Source organism: Mauremys reevesii, linkage group 12 (genome assembly GCF_016161935.1).
Source record: "Mauremys reevesii isolate NIE-2019 linkage group 12, ASM1616193v1, whole genome shotgun sequence".
NCBI lineage: Eukaryota > Metazoa > Chordata > Testudines > Geoemydidae > Mauremys > Mauremys reevesii.
This window is the reverse complement of record NC_052634.1, coordinates 1,358,457-1,371,072: the sequence shown is the minus strand read 5'-3', so window position 1 is coordinate 1,371,072 and position 12,616 is coordinate 1,358,457. Positions and strand designations below refer to the sequence as shown.

At 53.9% G+C, this 12,616-nt stretch overlaps 1 protein-coding gene across 1 annotated transcript in view; it reads right to left on the bottom strand.

The window, feature by feature from the left end:
• The window catches only part of SCN4B (sodium voltage-gated channel beta subunit 4), a 28,718-nt gene extending 21,322 nt beyond the window's left edge, over positions 1 to 7,396 (bottom strand). Inside the window, exon 1 of the mRNA XM_039496555.1 lies at positions 7,298 to 7,396. The gene's annotated coding sequence lies outside the window, so the exon portion shown is untranslated. The remainder of the gene's footprint in view (positions 1 to 7,297) is intronic.
• Positions 7,397 to 12,616: the final 5,220 nt, after the last annotated feature.

The following is a 12,616-nucleotide window of genomic DNA, read 5'->3' as shown; positions in this document are numbered from 1 at the left end:
GTCTGTCTGGAGTCTCACCTGGGTACTGCAGTGCTGAGTGCCAGAGCATCTCCCATGACGCAGGCACAGTTCTACTGGGTGCATGGGGCAAGCTCAACCCGTGTCGGTGTGCGTGAGGTTTGCCCTCTTGTCTCTGGAGGGGCTCAGTGGATCCAGACTTTCCCAGGGGCTCATGCAGATCTAGGGAAACCCCAGTGGTTTCCAACACATGTTGGATGTTTTCAAGTCCCACGGTCGGTAGCATCATCACACAAAGTGCTGCAGGCACAGCTCCCGGGTGCAGGCAGTGGTAGCCCAGGCCCTGAGTCTGTGTCCAAATTCAAAGGCCAGCCCGTGCTTCTGACAATACACTGTCATTTATTAGCAAAGACAACACACAATAATCTGCCCCCATGTCCACCCAGCCATCCCCCCTTGTGCCCCCTGCACCTCCCACCGCCTCTGCCTCCATGCCCCTGTGTCCCACAGGCCAGGCCTCTGTGCCCCCTGCTCCCCACCTTCTCTGGCCCCCTATTCATGCTTGTCATTCCCCCCACCCCCAGGCCACGCCTTCCCCACACAAGGCACATGGGTGAGGAGGCTGCCATGGAGTTGCTACGTCCCTGAGGCACAGAAGGGTTCCCAAGCTCAGGCCGTAGGGACACATTCCTGTCCCACTGCCATTGGATAACAAAGCAGGTTTGCACTAAGCAGGGCAGGCAGATCCCTGTGGATCCTCCTGAGACAGCGCCCAGCTCCCGCATACTCCCTCTTTGTAGCACAGGTGCCAGGAGCAGACCAGAAGGGGGGGGAATAAAGCCCCTGGGGCAGATGTGAGCCCCAGTTCCCAGCTAGGTAACCACCCTGCTCTCCTCCCCTTCCCACCACTGCTCCCCGAGCTGGGCACATCCCAGCACCCCAATCCCTCTGGAGGCAGATGGAGCGGGGGTGCCAGGGCCACAGAGCACTTTGCTGGGAAAGTCAGAACTCCTCGGCTGGGGAGAGAGGAGATGCTGAAATGTAACTTCCCATCAGCACCATATAGTTCCTGCAAGGTCCTGTCGAACGACCTTTCAATTCAAGCCTGGCAGCCAGCGAGCAGGAGGTGGGGGAAGTGGGAGGGAGAAACACTCTCTGATCAGATGCTCTGCCCTGCAGTCCCAAGTGAGAGAGACACAGAGACAGACCGAGCACCTAGGAACCTGAACAAGGACCGAATGCAGCAGACTGCGGTGAGTGCTTGGCAGCTTTTCCCATTCTAACCCTTTCCTTTCCCTTCTTCAGCGCAGTGTCCTTCTGCTTCTGCTGCCTCCCTTCCTGCTCAGAGCAAGGATTTGTCACTTACTAGTCCTAGGCAAGTCCTCTGCCATCAAATCCTACTGTTCTCCTCCAGCAGTAATGCCACAGGACCATAGAAGTTGGCCCCTTAAAACTCTTTGGAATATGGGGGTTGCCTGTCTGGATCAGACCAGGGTCAGTCTAGTCCAGGGTCCTGCCCCATCAGAGTCCAGAGCCAGCTGTTCCGGAGGAAGGTGCAGGACATTCAGCAGCCGCACCAGTTATGGGCTAATCTGCCCCCAGGGAAAGTTCCTTCCTGACCCCCAGTAGTTACCGGTTGGCTCATGCTCTGAAGCAGGATGATTAACAGCCCTTCCCAAACGCTTGGTTAGTTTCTTGTATTTACTATTATGCTTCTGGCTATTCTTAGTACCAGGGCTGGTGCTACCATTAAGGCGAACTAGGCGGTTGCCCTGGGCGCCAAGATTTGGGGGTGCCAAAAAGCGGTGCCCCCAATTTTTTTTTATTTTTTTTACAGCAGTTCCTCCCCGAGGTCGCTGCTCCACTTCTCCCGCCTCCCAGGCTTGCAGCACCAATCAGCTGTTTGGCACCGCAAGCCTGGGAGGGAAGGAGAATTAGATCGGGGCGGCGTGCTCAGGGAGGACGCGGAGCAGAGGTGAGCTGGGGTGGGGAGGTGCTGCACGGCTCCCTGGAGGGGGCACCTCAGGGCAGGGGGGGAGCTGCCGCAGGGCTGGGGGTGGGGGAGGCACAAGGTGGAAGTTTCACCTAGGGCGCGAAACTTCCTTGCACCGGCCCTGCTTAGTACTCATAGAAATGCCTCATCTCTTATTTGATTCTTGCTGAGCTCTTGGCCTCAGGCCACAGGCTCTTAAGCACAGTAAGCGTCATGCATGAAGAGGGAAGGTTCTCTCCTGGATCAGTAACTGGTTAAAATACAGGAAACTAAGGGTCAGTTTTCACAAGGGAGAGAGTGTCTCCCAAGGATCTGTACTGGAACCAGTGTTGTTCAACATATTCAGAAAATATCTGAAAAAAAAGGGAGCAAATACTGAGGTGACAACATTTGCAAATGATACAAAATTACTCAAGATAGTTAAGTCCAAAGCTGACTGCAGAGAGTTACAAAGGCATCTCACAAAACTGGATGACAGGGCAACACAATGGCAGATGAAATTCAATGTTGATAAATGCAAAGTAAGGCACATTGGAAAACATAATCCCAACTATACATATAAAATGATGGGTCTCCATTAGCTGTTATCACTCAAGAAAGAGATCCTGGACAGTTCTCTGAGAACATCCACTCAATATGCAGCGGAGCTCAGAAAAGCTAACCAAGTTAGGAACCATGAGGAAAGGGATAAGACAGAAAATATCATAATGCCACCCCGGGACTCTCACACCTTGAATACTGTGTGCAGTTCTGGTCGCCCCAGCACTAAAAAAACATATTACAATTGGAAAACATACAGAGAAGGGCAAGAAAAATTAGTTGGGGTATGGAACAGCTTCCATATGAAAGGCGAGATTAAAACGATTGGTACTAGTCAGCTTAGGAGAGAGACAACTGAGGGGGGCTATGAGGGAGGTCTATAAAATCAGGTGAATGAGGTGGAGAAAGTGAACAGGGGAGCGTTATTTCCCTTTCACATAACACAAGAACCAGGGGTCTCCCAATGAACGTAATTGGCAGCAGGTATAAAACAAAAGGAAGTACTTCTAACAATGCACAGTCAACCTGTGCAACTCATTGCCAGGGGATGTCGTGAAGGTCAAAACTATAACTGGGTTCAAAAAAAGTTCCTGGAGGATAGGTCCATCGGTGGGTATTAGCCAAGGTGGTCAGGTCTGCACCCCATGCTCTGGGGGTCCCCAAACAGAGTGTGGCAGAGTCCCACAGGTCAGTTGTGCATTGTGTGAAAACGTGTTCCCACTCGTCAGTTTGGAACGTCCCCCCTTTGAGTGCATCGACGGTCCCCTGGCTCCTGTGCATTGAGACATGGTGAACACGAGTGCCTGAGCTGCCTTCTTCACCCTGCTCATTATTTTAAATAGACTTTTGTCAAGTTCCCTCTTATTTGCCTCTAAGGTAAACAAGCCCAGTCTATTGAGTCTCCCATTATGAACGTTTTTCCAGGCCCCTGATCATTCTGTGACCTTTCTCTGAACCCCTCTAATTCCACTGTAGCCTTCGAGATGGGTTGTCACTTTGATTTACAGAGCAGCATTAGATTCTGCCCCCTGTTCTTGGTGTACCCTAACCTCCCCCCACCACCACCACCACAGGTGCCCATTGGACAGAGCTCTCCATCAATATGTTCACCTCATGCCCCACCCCTTTCCTGAGCTGATACTGTTAATTAGATGTAGGAGTAATTCAGATTATTCCCACTAAACATGCACCACTTTGCATTTAACACCACTCATTTTTATATGACAGCGTGTTGCCACAATTCACCTATTTTGGTTAGGTTCTTCCAGAGTCCTTAACATCTCTTCGGGTCTCGTCGAAGCTAAAGAATGTTGTTGGCAGTGTTGCTGCAGAGGTGTGGGTCCCAGGGCATTAACATGACAAGGCGGGGGGAGGTAACATCTTTTATTGGACCAACTTCCGGTGGTGAGAGACAAGCCTTAGAGCTCCATAGAGCTCTTCAGCAGGTCAGAATGGTGTCATCTGCAATTGTTGCCACCTCTCTGCTTAACCTAGGGTGACCAAATAGCAAGGGTGAAAAATCTGGATGGTGGGGAGGGGTAATAGGAGCCCATATAAATAAAAGCCCCAAATATCAGGACTGTCCCTATAAAATTGTGACATCTGGTCACCCTAGCTTAACCCCTTTTCCGGATTGTTAATGAATCTTCCAGACGGCTGATAGCATAGGGCCAAGAACCAATTTCTGAGTCTTTGTACAAAATTCTCCTTCCTAGCAGGATGGGAATTGCCATTAAAATCCATTATGATGCTGGTGGTAATGAAAATTGACCATTTATTCCTGCTTTCTGTTTCCTATTTAGCATCACTGAAAGTTTGCAGAGGACACAGAAGTTGGGGGAGTGGTAAATAAAGAAGAGGACGATGGGTCACTGATTCAGACCAGTCTATATCACTTGGTAAGCTGGGTGCACCGAACAATATGCATTTTAAATACAGCTAAATGTAAATGTGTACATCTAGGAACAAAGAATGTAGGCCATACAGACAGGATGGGGGCCTGGGAAGGAGTGACTGAAAAAAATTTGGGGGCTGTGGTGGATATCAGCTGAATGTGAGCTACTAGTGTGATGCTGTGAAATGCGATTCTGGGCTGCAGGGGCGGCTCTAGACATTTCACCGCCCCAAGCACGGCGGCATGCCGCGGGGGGTGCTCTGCCGGTTGCCAGTCCTGCGGCGCCGGTGGACCTCCCGCAGGCATGCCTGCCTGCCGCCCTCCTGGCGACCGGCAGAGCACTCCCCATGGCATGCCGCCCCAAGCACACCCTTGGCGTGCTGGGGCCTGGAGCCGCCCCTGTGGGCTGCATAAACAGGGGAATCTCCAGTAGGAGCAGAGAGGATTTTTCACCTCTGTGTTTGGCACTGGTGCGACTGCTGCTAGAATCCTGTGTCCAGTTCTGGTGTCCACAATTCAATAAGGATGGTGATAAATTGGAGGGTCAGAGCAGAGCCACAAGAATGATTAAAGCAGTGGCTCTTAACCGGGGTACATGTACCTCTCGCTCGGGGGACACCACGGTCTTCCAAGGGGCACATCAACGCTTTGAGATATTTGCCTAGTTTTACAACAGCCCTAGCGAAATCAATACAAACTCAAATGTCATACAGACAATGAGTTGTTTATACGGCTCTAGATACTATACACTGAAATGCAAGTACAACGTTTATATTCCAACTGATTTATAATTATACGGTGGAAATGAGAACAGCAGCCACTGGTCAGTACTAGTGGGCTGTGTCGCTTCTGTAGTCTTAGGTCTGATTTTGTAAGCAAGGAGCTTTTAAGGGAGGTGGAAGCTGTGGGTAGGCAAGACAAATCAGCCTCCGGGAAGGGGCACAGTAGCCTGGAAAGGCTGAGAGCTGAAGAGATGCCTTGTAGCGATAGACTCAAAGAGCACAATCTATTTAGCTTAACAAAGAGAAAGTTAAGGGGTGAGATCCCGTGGCTGGAAGTTGAAGCTAGACAAAGGCACATGGAAGTAAGGCACATGGAGTGATTAACCACTGGAACAATTCGGTTTTGAAATCCAGATTGGATGTTTCTCTACAAGCTCTGCTCTGGGAATGATTCTGGGGCTGGTCTCTGGCCTGTGCGATTCAGGGGGTCAGACGAGATGATCCCAACGGTCCCTTCTGGCCTTGGAATCGGTGAATGGAATGAATCAGGCAGGTACTCAGATACCACGGCTTTGGCTGCAGTACGAGAATGAAAGTAGCCTAGGCGAGAGGTAGTGGAAAGGGCCAGGACTGTGTGACAGTGCTCAATGCTATTATTATTGGCACCTAGGTACCACTAAGAGGTGTGAGGCAGGGCAGTAACGAGGGGGACAGAGTATGGACTAGGGTCAGTTTTACACCATGGAATGTATCGTTTCCACGGGTGTATTGTAGCCATGTGATCACCTTCCCCCACTTCATGGGGACTGGAAGGTATAAATGTTTCCAAGGGCAATTTTCGTTTACCCAGCGACATGCTGAACAGGAAAGCTGTTTCCAGTCAGGTTAGCGTCATGTTTACATTGACAAGTCAATGGGCAGACTGCACACATTGAACCCACCCTGTAACCAGACTGTGCAGTCTGGAAAGGTGTGTGCAAACCAGGCATGACCGGATCGATCAGTCACAAACCCTGCACATCAGCGGGTCAGTCATCCCCCTCCACACACACTGCAAACGATCACAGACCTTGTTTTGTTGTGCTGGAGCAGCAGGGTGGAGGGGAAGTTAAATGCAGCCTCTCTGCCCTGTGGCGGGGGAAGGGGGGTTCTGAAACGTGCTCTGCGAGCCACAAGCGGGTTGCACACAGGGCAGAGTGGCATTCCCTGCTCATCTAACCTAAACGGGGCTTGATGGGAGCTCGCCAAGGGAAACCCAGGTGCTGATGGAAGCCTGACTGAGCTGATTGTTCGTGATCTTCCCCCAGGGGCAGAACCCAACCATGCTCCAGGCCACCCAATGCTCAGGCTGGTGCTAGAGGCCCCACCCATGGGGCGAGATGCAGAACTTCAGCCCTCAGCCCTACATGAAACCAAGAGATTTCCCAGAACCTGCTGTCCTAGACCAATCCCAGCTCAGAGAATTACCCTCAGCCTAATTAAACTCCCCCTGCAGCGTCACCCGGATACAGCATTCCCTTCTCCTCCTGTCCCAATCTGTGTGTGTGTGGGGGGTCATTCTAGCTGCCATGTTCTGCCCTGGGGGCAGCTGCATTTCACTGGCAGGTGAAGTCAGCCCCAGCTCTGTGCCATTTGGGACCCTAGCAGATGAAAGGTGCTATAGACATGCAAGTTGCGGATATAGCTGGGACTGAGGAGTTGTGCAATGTTGTGACCAGTATTAATAAAGTGTGTAGTTATGCTAAAAATCAGGCCTCATGTTTCAGGGCACAAGCTAACTACTGACTGCAGGGGTCAAGAGGGAATCCACTCTTCTGCCCCACTGCATTCCCCAGCCGGCCAGATCATCATGGGGACATAGGAATGGGAACTCTTCCAGTGCCAGGCCCAGAGGGGCCCTGGATCAGATCCCACTGACCAAAGGAACCCCCAGCCAAGTAAGGAGGGCTCTGCACCACCCTGCCACTTGCAGGGCCACTTAAGAACTCCACACAGTGCAAAGACAACAAGAAAATCCCCCTACTTGATTTCTACTTCATTAAGTCCAAAAAAAGTTGAAATAAAATCTCTGGCCCCAGCTTCTCCCCTTCAGTTCAGGGGGGTGCACAACCCTCCTCCCCTGGGCCCTGCATGTCTGGGCTCTCAGCTGCTTCCTTCATTTAAGTATCTCTGTGTAATTCTTTTGCTCACCTCTGTGGGCTGAGGTCTACATGTAAACATCCTTCCCCTGCTCTGTTTACCAGTCCTCCACTGGTTACTCAGGGCCTCTTTGTTCTCCACAGCATCCTCAGCTCCCTAGGTTATGGGAAAGCAGTGAGCACTTTTCTCCTCTCCTGCTGCCCCGGCATAGGGCCCAGGTGCAGGGTAGCAGGTAATCAGTCACAGGTGCACTGAACCCTGCTCCCTCTTAAAAGGGCCAGTCAGCCTGGGATAGCTCTGCTCTTACAACTTGCTTTTGTAGCCAGAACATGGGATGACCCTTTAATTCTGCTCCAGCTAATAATGGAGGTTTCCAGTTTAAATAATAACCAATTAATTCTCTGCTGAGGGCTGGAGTCGGGGAGGGGAAGAGAGACATGAATTCTCTGTACCTGGGGTGGGAGCCCCACTGTACCCCCATCCTCTTAATTTCACCAGGCCTGAATTTCCAGCTGTAACGCAGAGAGCAGCAGTCCTGTCCCCTTGTCTCCTCCTAGACTTGCAACGACTGGTTCTCAAGGTCAGAAATGGCCAGGAAAGGGAAGGAGGGAGCTAGGGGGAGGCAAGGAGCAGCTGCAGGGACTGGCACACCGTCTGCACAGACACCAATGCACCTGCTCTCAAAGCTGCCAGAATGAGCAAGGGGCCTTTAGCAAAGTGTCTAGTCACCACTTCTCCCTCTGCTGCTAGCCAGGTTCATGGCTGCGGCTTTCACACTTCCCTGCCTCTTACAGAGCCTGGCCTCCCTGCTGGGGCTCTGTGGGGCGTGGGGACAATGCACTCACAAGAAACCGCATGTCACTGGCCTGGGCTTTGCTGGGTGGCTGCAGGCCCCCAGGGCACGGAGGCACCAGGGAGTCCCTGAGCCCACCGGAGGCAGGCAGGGTGGCAGAAGCTGCTCAGCTCCTTGGGCTGCATCCTGTCTCAGTATCTTGCTGATGCTGATTCAGCAACCGAGAGAAAAGCTGCTCCATGGATAATTGGTGGGGAACGTCAGAGACCAGGGAGAAAAGTGATGGCCAAGGCAGAGGGCATGACAGATAGTCTGGCATGACATACGCTCTGCATCAGGGGCTGCTTTCAGCTCAGGGTTCTGCACTGCCCGCAGAGGCATCTGGCTGCTGTCAGAGGGAAGCTCCTGGCCAGGATGACTCCCTCGCACGATCCAGCCTGGCACTCCCTGCATGCCAAGCACATAGCAGGCCTGGTGTGTGTGCGCCCTGGGGTCCCACAGAGCCCATGCTGGCCCAGGCCTGCATGCAGCAGAGGGGCCTGAGCTTGCCCTGCCTGGCTTTTTCCTGGGCCAGGCTCTGGCTCCGGCTCCGAGGGAGGCTGATTCCATTCACGTTGTTCTGATTGTTTTTCCTCACCTTCGCTATCGAGATAACAACAACTAACCCCAAGCTACCGCCCACAGCCCAGCCTTGCCACACCAGGGGCCATTTCAAACGCCTGCAAGCCACGAACTGGCAGGGATCCTAAACCCCAGTGCCTTCGAGGGGTGTTGAACCATGGAGAGGGTGGCAGGGGCTGGGATGCACACTGCAGTGGGAAGCCTGACGGTGGGATCGGTACCAGGCGGGTGGCACCTCAGCACAGGTGAGCACAGGGCCAGCCAGGGCCCTCACCACTCAGGGCGAGCCTAGCGCAGCCACCAACCACCTCGCAAAGGGGCTCCCATGGGAGCCAGGGAAGGTCACACCCCATGGAGCAGCCTTCACTGGGCTCTGCCTGCACAGCCGGGAGCAAGGGAACAGGGACTTCCGTAGTGTCCGCCCAGCACACTTCACAGGCAATGGCTAGCTCGGCGGGCGGGGTGAGCAGGCAGCAGCCATTCTGCAGCAAAGCCTGGCCCAGCAGCGCGTGGGGCGGGGGGGGGGGGGAGAGCAGCACTGCTGTGTCTGAGCGGGCTGGCCGCTGCACCCAGCCAGACAAGGGGAGGCGGGAGCGTGGTGCTGTCGTGCAGGGCTTTGGAGATGACTGTGCCCTTCGGGCCCCCCAGCCCAGAGACAGGCATCCGCACGGCTCCCCGCAGTGCAACCCAGCCACTGTGCAGTGGCACAACAGCAGCTGCCAGCATGTGGGATGGCCTCCTGGATGGCAGGGGAGCTCCCATGGCTGGTCAGCTACCCGCCCTGCCCTTGCTCACGCCCTGGCTTGTGGGACAGCAGGAGCAGTGTGGCTCTGTGGTGGAGGAAGCCAGTGGCTGGCAGTAATAGCACAGGGGAGCATGGCATGCACACAGGCTGTGCTCTAGTGCCGCTGGCCTGTTAGCAGATAAATCCCCTGCCCCTAGCTGCAGGAGAGGCTGAAATCAGGGCATTTGGGAAGGGTTTGTATCATGCCAACTTCAGGCATTGGCTACAAAACCCACTCCATGATATGCACCCTATCATGTGTGTGCACGCCCTGTCATACCCACAAACATATCATGTGCAAATGAACACACAAAATCATGCATGTACATACAATCACACAACCCCACAGTGTCACACATACACACACACACACACTATCCTACAGACGCCTTTAGGTGCAAGTGCACGTCTACCCCCTGGCTGCAGACGCACAAGCGCGTTGGTGTGGGAGGCACAGGCCATGCCTGACACCTCCTGTCCAAGTGCTAACAAGTCAGGTGCGGTCGCACTGCCTGCCCCTGGGACTCAGCAGCCAGCAGGAGGGCGCAGAGAGGAGCAGATTGATTCCTGACAGCAGAATAGCACATGACATTTTTCTTCCTCCAGTGGCACTGTCCGTCCAGCGGCTCCGCCTGTCGCTGCACTTTTATTGATTAACGTGTTTTAAAGCCCAGCGGAGGCTGCCTGTCTCCATTCCAAGGGGTGGGTCTGCCCTTCCCAGCAGCGCTGCAGAGGGTGGGCTAGCGCCCTTTTGCGACTGCCTCTCCCTGCCCCAGGCCCAGCGTGGGGGGGTGACCCTCTGCCTAACTCACCCCTCACCCGACGGCTCTACGAGAGGGTTTAAAAATCAAGTGCCCCATTGTAAAACGGGTCTTGCTGTGGCGGGTGCTGAGTGCCAGCACTATCAGTGGGCTCGGGGTGTGTAGCGCCGCATGGGTTTGGGCCCAGTGCAAGGAGAGCAGAGCAGCAGGCAGGATCAGGGCTCTGGGTGGTCACGCCCTGCCTCTCCTTACCAGTAACCCTGCTCAGCAAAGCCCGGGGGCCGTGGTGCCTTTCCAAAGGCGAGGAGGCGAGAGCAGGAGGGGGCTGGTGGGATTCTTACAAGCCCTCTGTCAGCACTGAAGCTCAGACCACAGGCCCATGCCCCTTGCGTCAGTGTCAGCGTGTGTCTCCACACCTGGTCGCTTGCAGACAAGCCAGTGCTAATGCTGCCCGCTAGCAGAGCTTGCCCGGGCCTTGCCAGGGAGGGCAATCCATCTCGTTCTGTCCTGCCGCTGCACCTGCTGGGGGTAGGCCTGCCTCAGCACAGCACATACACCCATGCTTACTTTAAGCACCTTCCTAATTCCCATTGATGTCAATGAGATGCAAGGTCATGCTTAAAGGCAAGCATATGAGCCCGTGCTTTGCTGAATAGCGATGGACCTAAGCACGTGCTTAAGCATTTTGCTGAATGCCTCCAGGGACAAGACTTCGGAGCTTAGGGTGAGGTTCACCCCCCCGTGCAGAGGGGCAGCCACAGGCTTCGGCACCAGTGAAATGCCATTTAAACCCCAACACGTGACTGTCAGATGGTGCAAGCAACTCTCTACATACGTCCCTCTCCATCCTGTCTCTGGGCCTTGCTGTTAAGGAGCTCCCAAGTGTGGACGTATGAACGGCCCAATCATCCCTCTTCCCTCGGCAACCCACATCCCAAGAAAGGCGACCAGCCTCATACTGTCAGGAGACACGTGTGTGTTTTGTTTTTATTCCTGTTGCCAGACAGTAATGCTGAAGGCTCAGCTGAGCCGACTCATCTGGGTCAAAGCATCGGCAGAGACAGTGGCAAACACACACCCCTGCACCCCGCCCCCAACAAACAGCACCCAAAAATGTTCAGGGCAGAGTCGGATTTTTGGGGGGTGGGGTTTATTTTGTTTGAAATGTACAAAGAGCAATAGAAACATTCCGCAGGCAGGCTTTGATGAGAACTTCTTCAGATCTGTCCAACTAGATCAGAAGATACAAAACCAAAACGAAAGAGACATTACCTATAACACCTTCCTGTGTATATATTTATACAGCGATAGACTCACACTGTGTATTCTGTGCAAACTCATTGGCAAATTGCAATCCAAGGACAATGTGTGCAGGACGTAAAAGGCACAAACAAGGTCAGTAGTGAGATGTTTTCCAAAGTCAAAGCTCTTTGGCCACACGAGTCACTCTCTGTCCCATGAGGAGCCTCTCGTCCCAAATTTAGAGCAGGCACCGGTCCCAGGAGAACCTGCCTTCTGGTTGGCTCTCCTCTGTGTACCTTTTTAACTGGGCCAGAGATGATGAGACCTGGGTGGTTGTGTGGCTTGTGCCCAGCCCTCCACGGCAGTGGAAGCCCCACAGGGATTGGGAAGCCACCCAACAGTCTGGAGATAAATAGCACATTCAGACTGTATACATAACTGATGATAATGAACAGCAAGGCAGGGAACGGGGACAGAGGGAGGAAATGCAAAATCCCCGCTGGAAAGCCATGAGGGTTCAGAGCCAGGAAACGGACACAGGCTTTTAGGAGGTGACTTCCCCACTGCAAATACATCTCTGTCCCCTCATTTCCTGGTGTGACAGCATCTCCTGCAGCATCAATACAGCACCGTACCAGTCTGGGCTCTAGAGGGGGGTGCCAGGAAGGCTGGCGGAGGGCCAAGGCTCTAGGCCAAGGGCTGTGTGGGCAGCATTGCAGAACCTCCTAGAGGAGCTCTGAGCTCCCCCAAGCCCCTGCCCCAGGGAAGCGTAGTGACCCTGGTCCCAAGTCGTGCAGCAGCAGCCCAGGGGGGTCCATGCATTGCTACTGCCTTGGCAGGGACCAAGCACGCGTGACGGGGACTGGCAGCTAGAGGGGAGCAAACTTAGGTGGGCAAGGAGAAGAGGCCCCTCTAATGAAGAGACAGGTTCCCCCCGCCCCGTCTGAGCTGGCAGGGGGAGAGTCCCGGGCCAGTTCCTCACACCTGTGTCCAGCATCCCTAACGGGCTGGAGTTCCAACCACCAGGTTCTGTTGTTATCCTCCAGCGACTGCTCCAATGCTGCCGTTCTCTAGTCCCTCTCGTTGAGGGGCCCCAGGACCTTCGCACACAATCCGGACGCAGCCCCCAACCACCCGTGATGCAGGCCTCCTAATCCCGCTTTGACGGC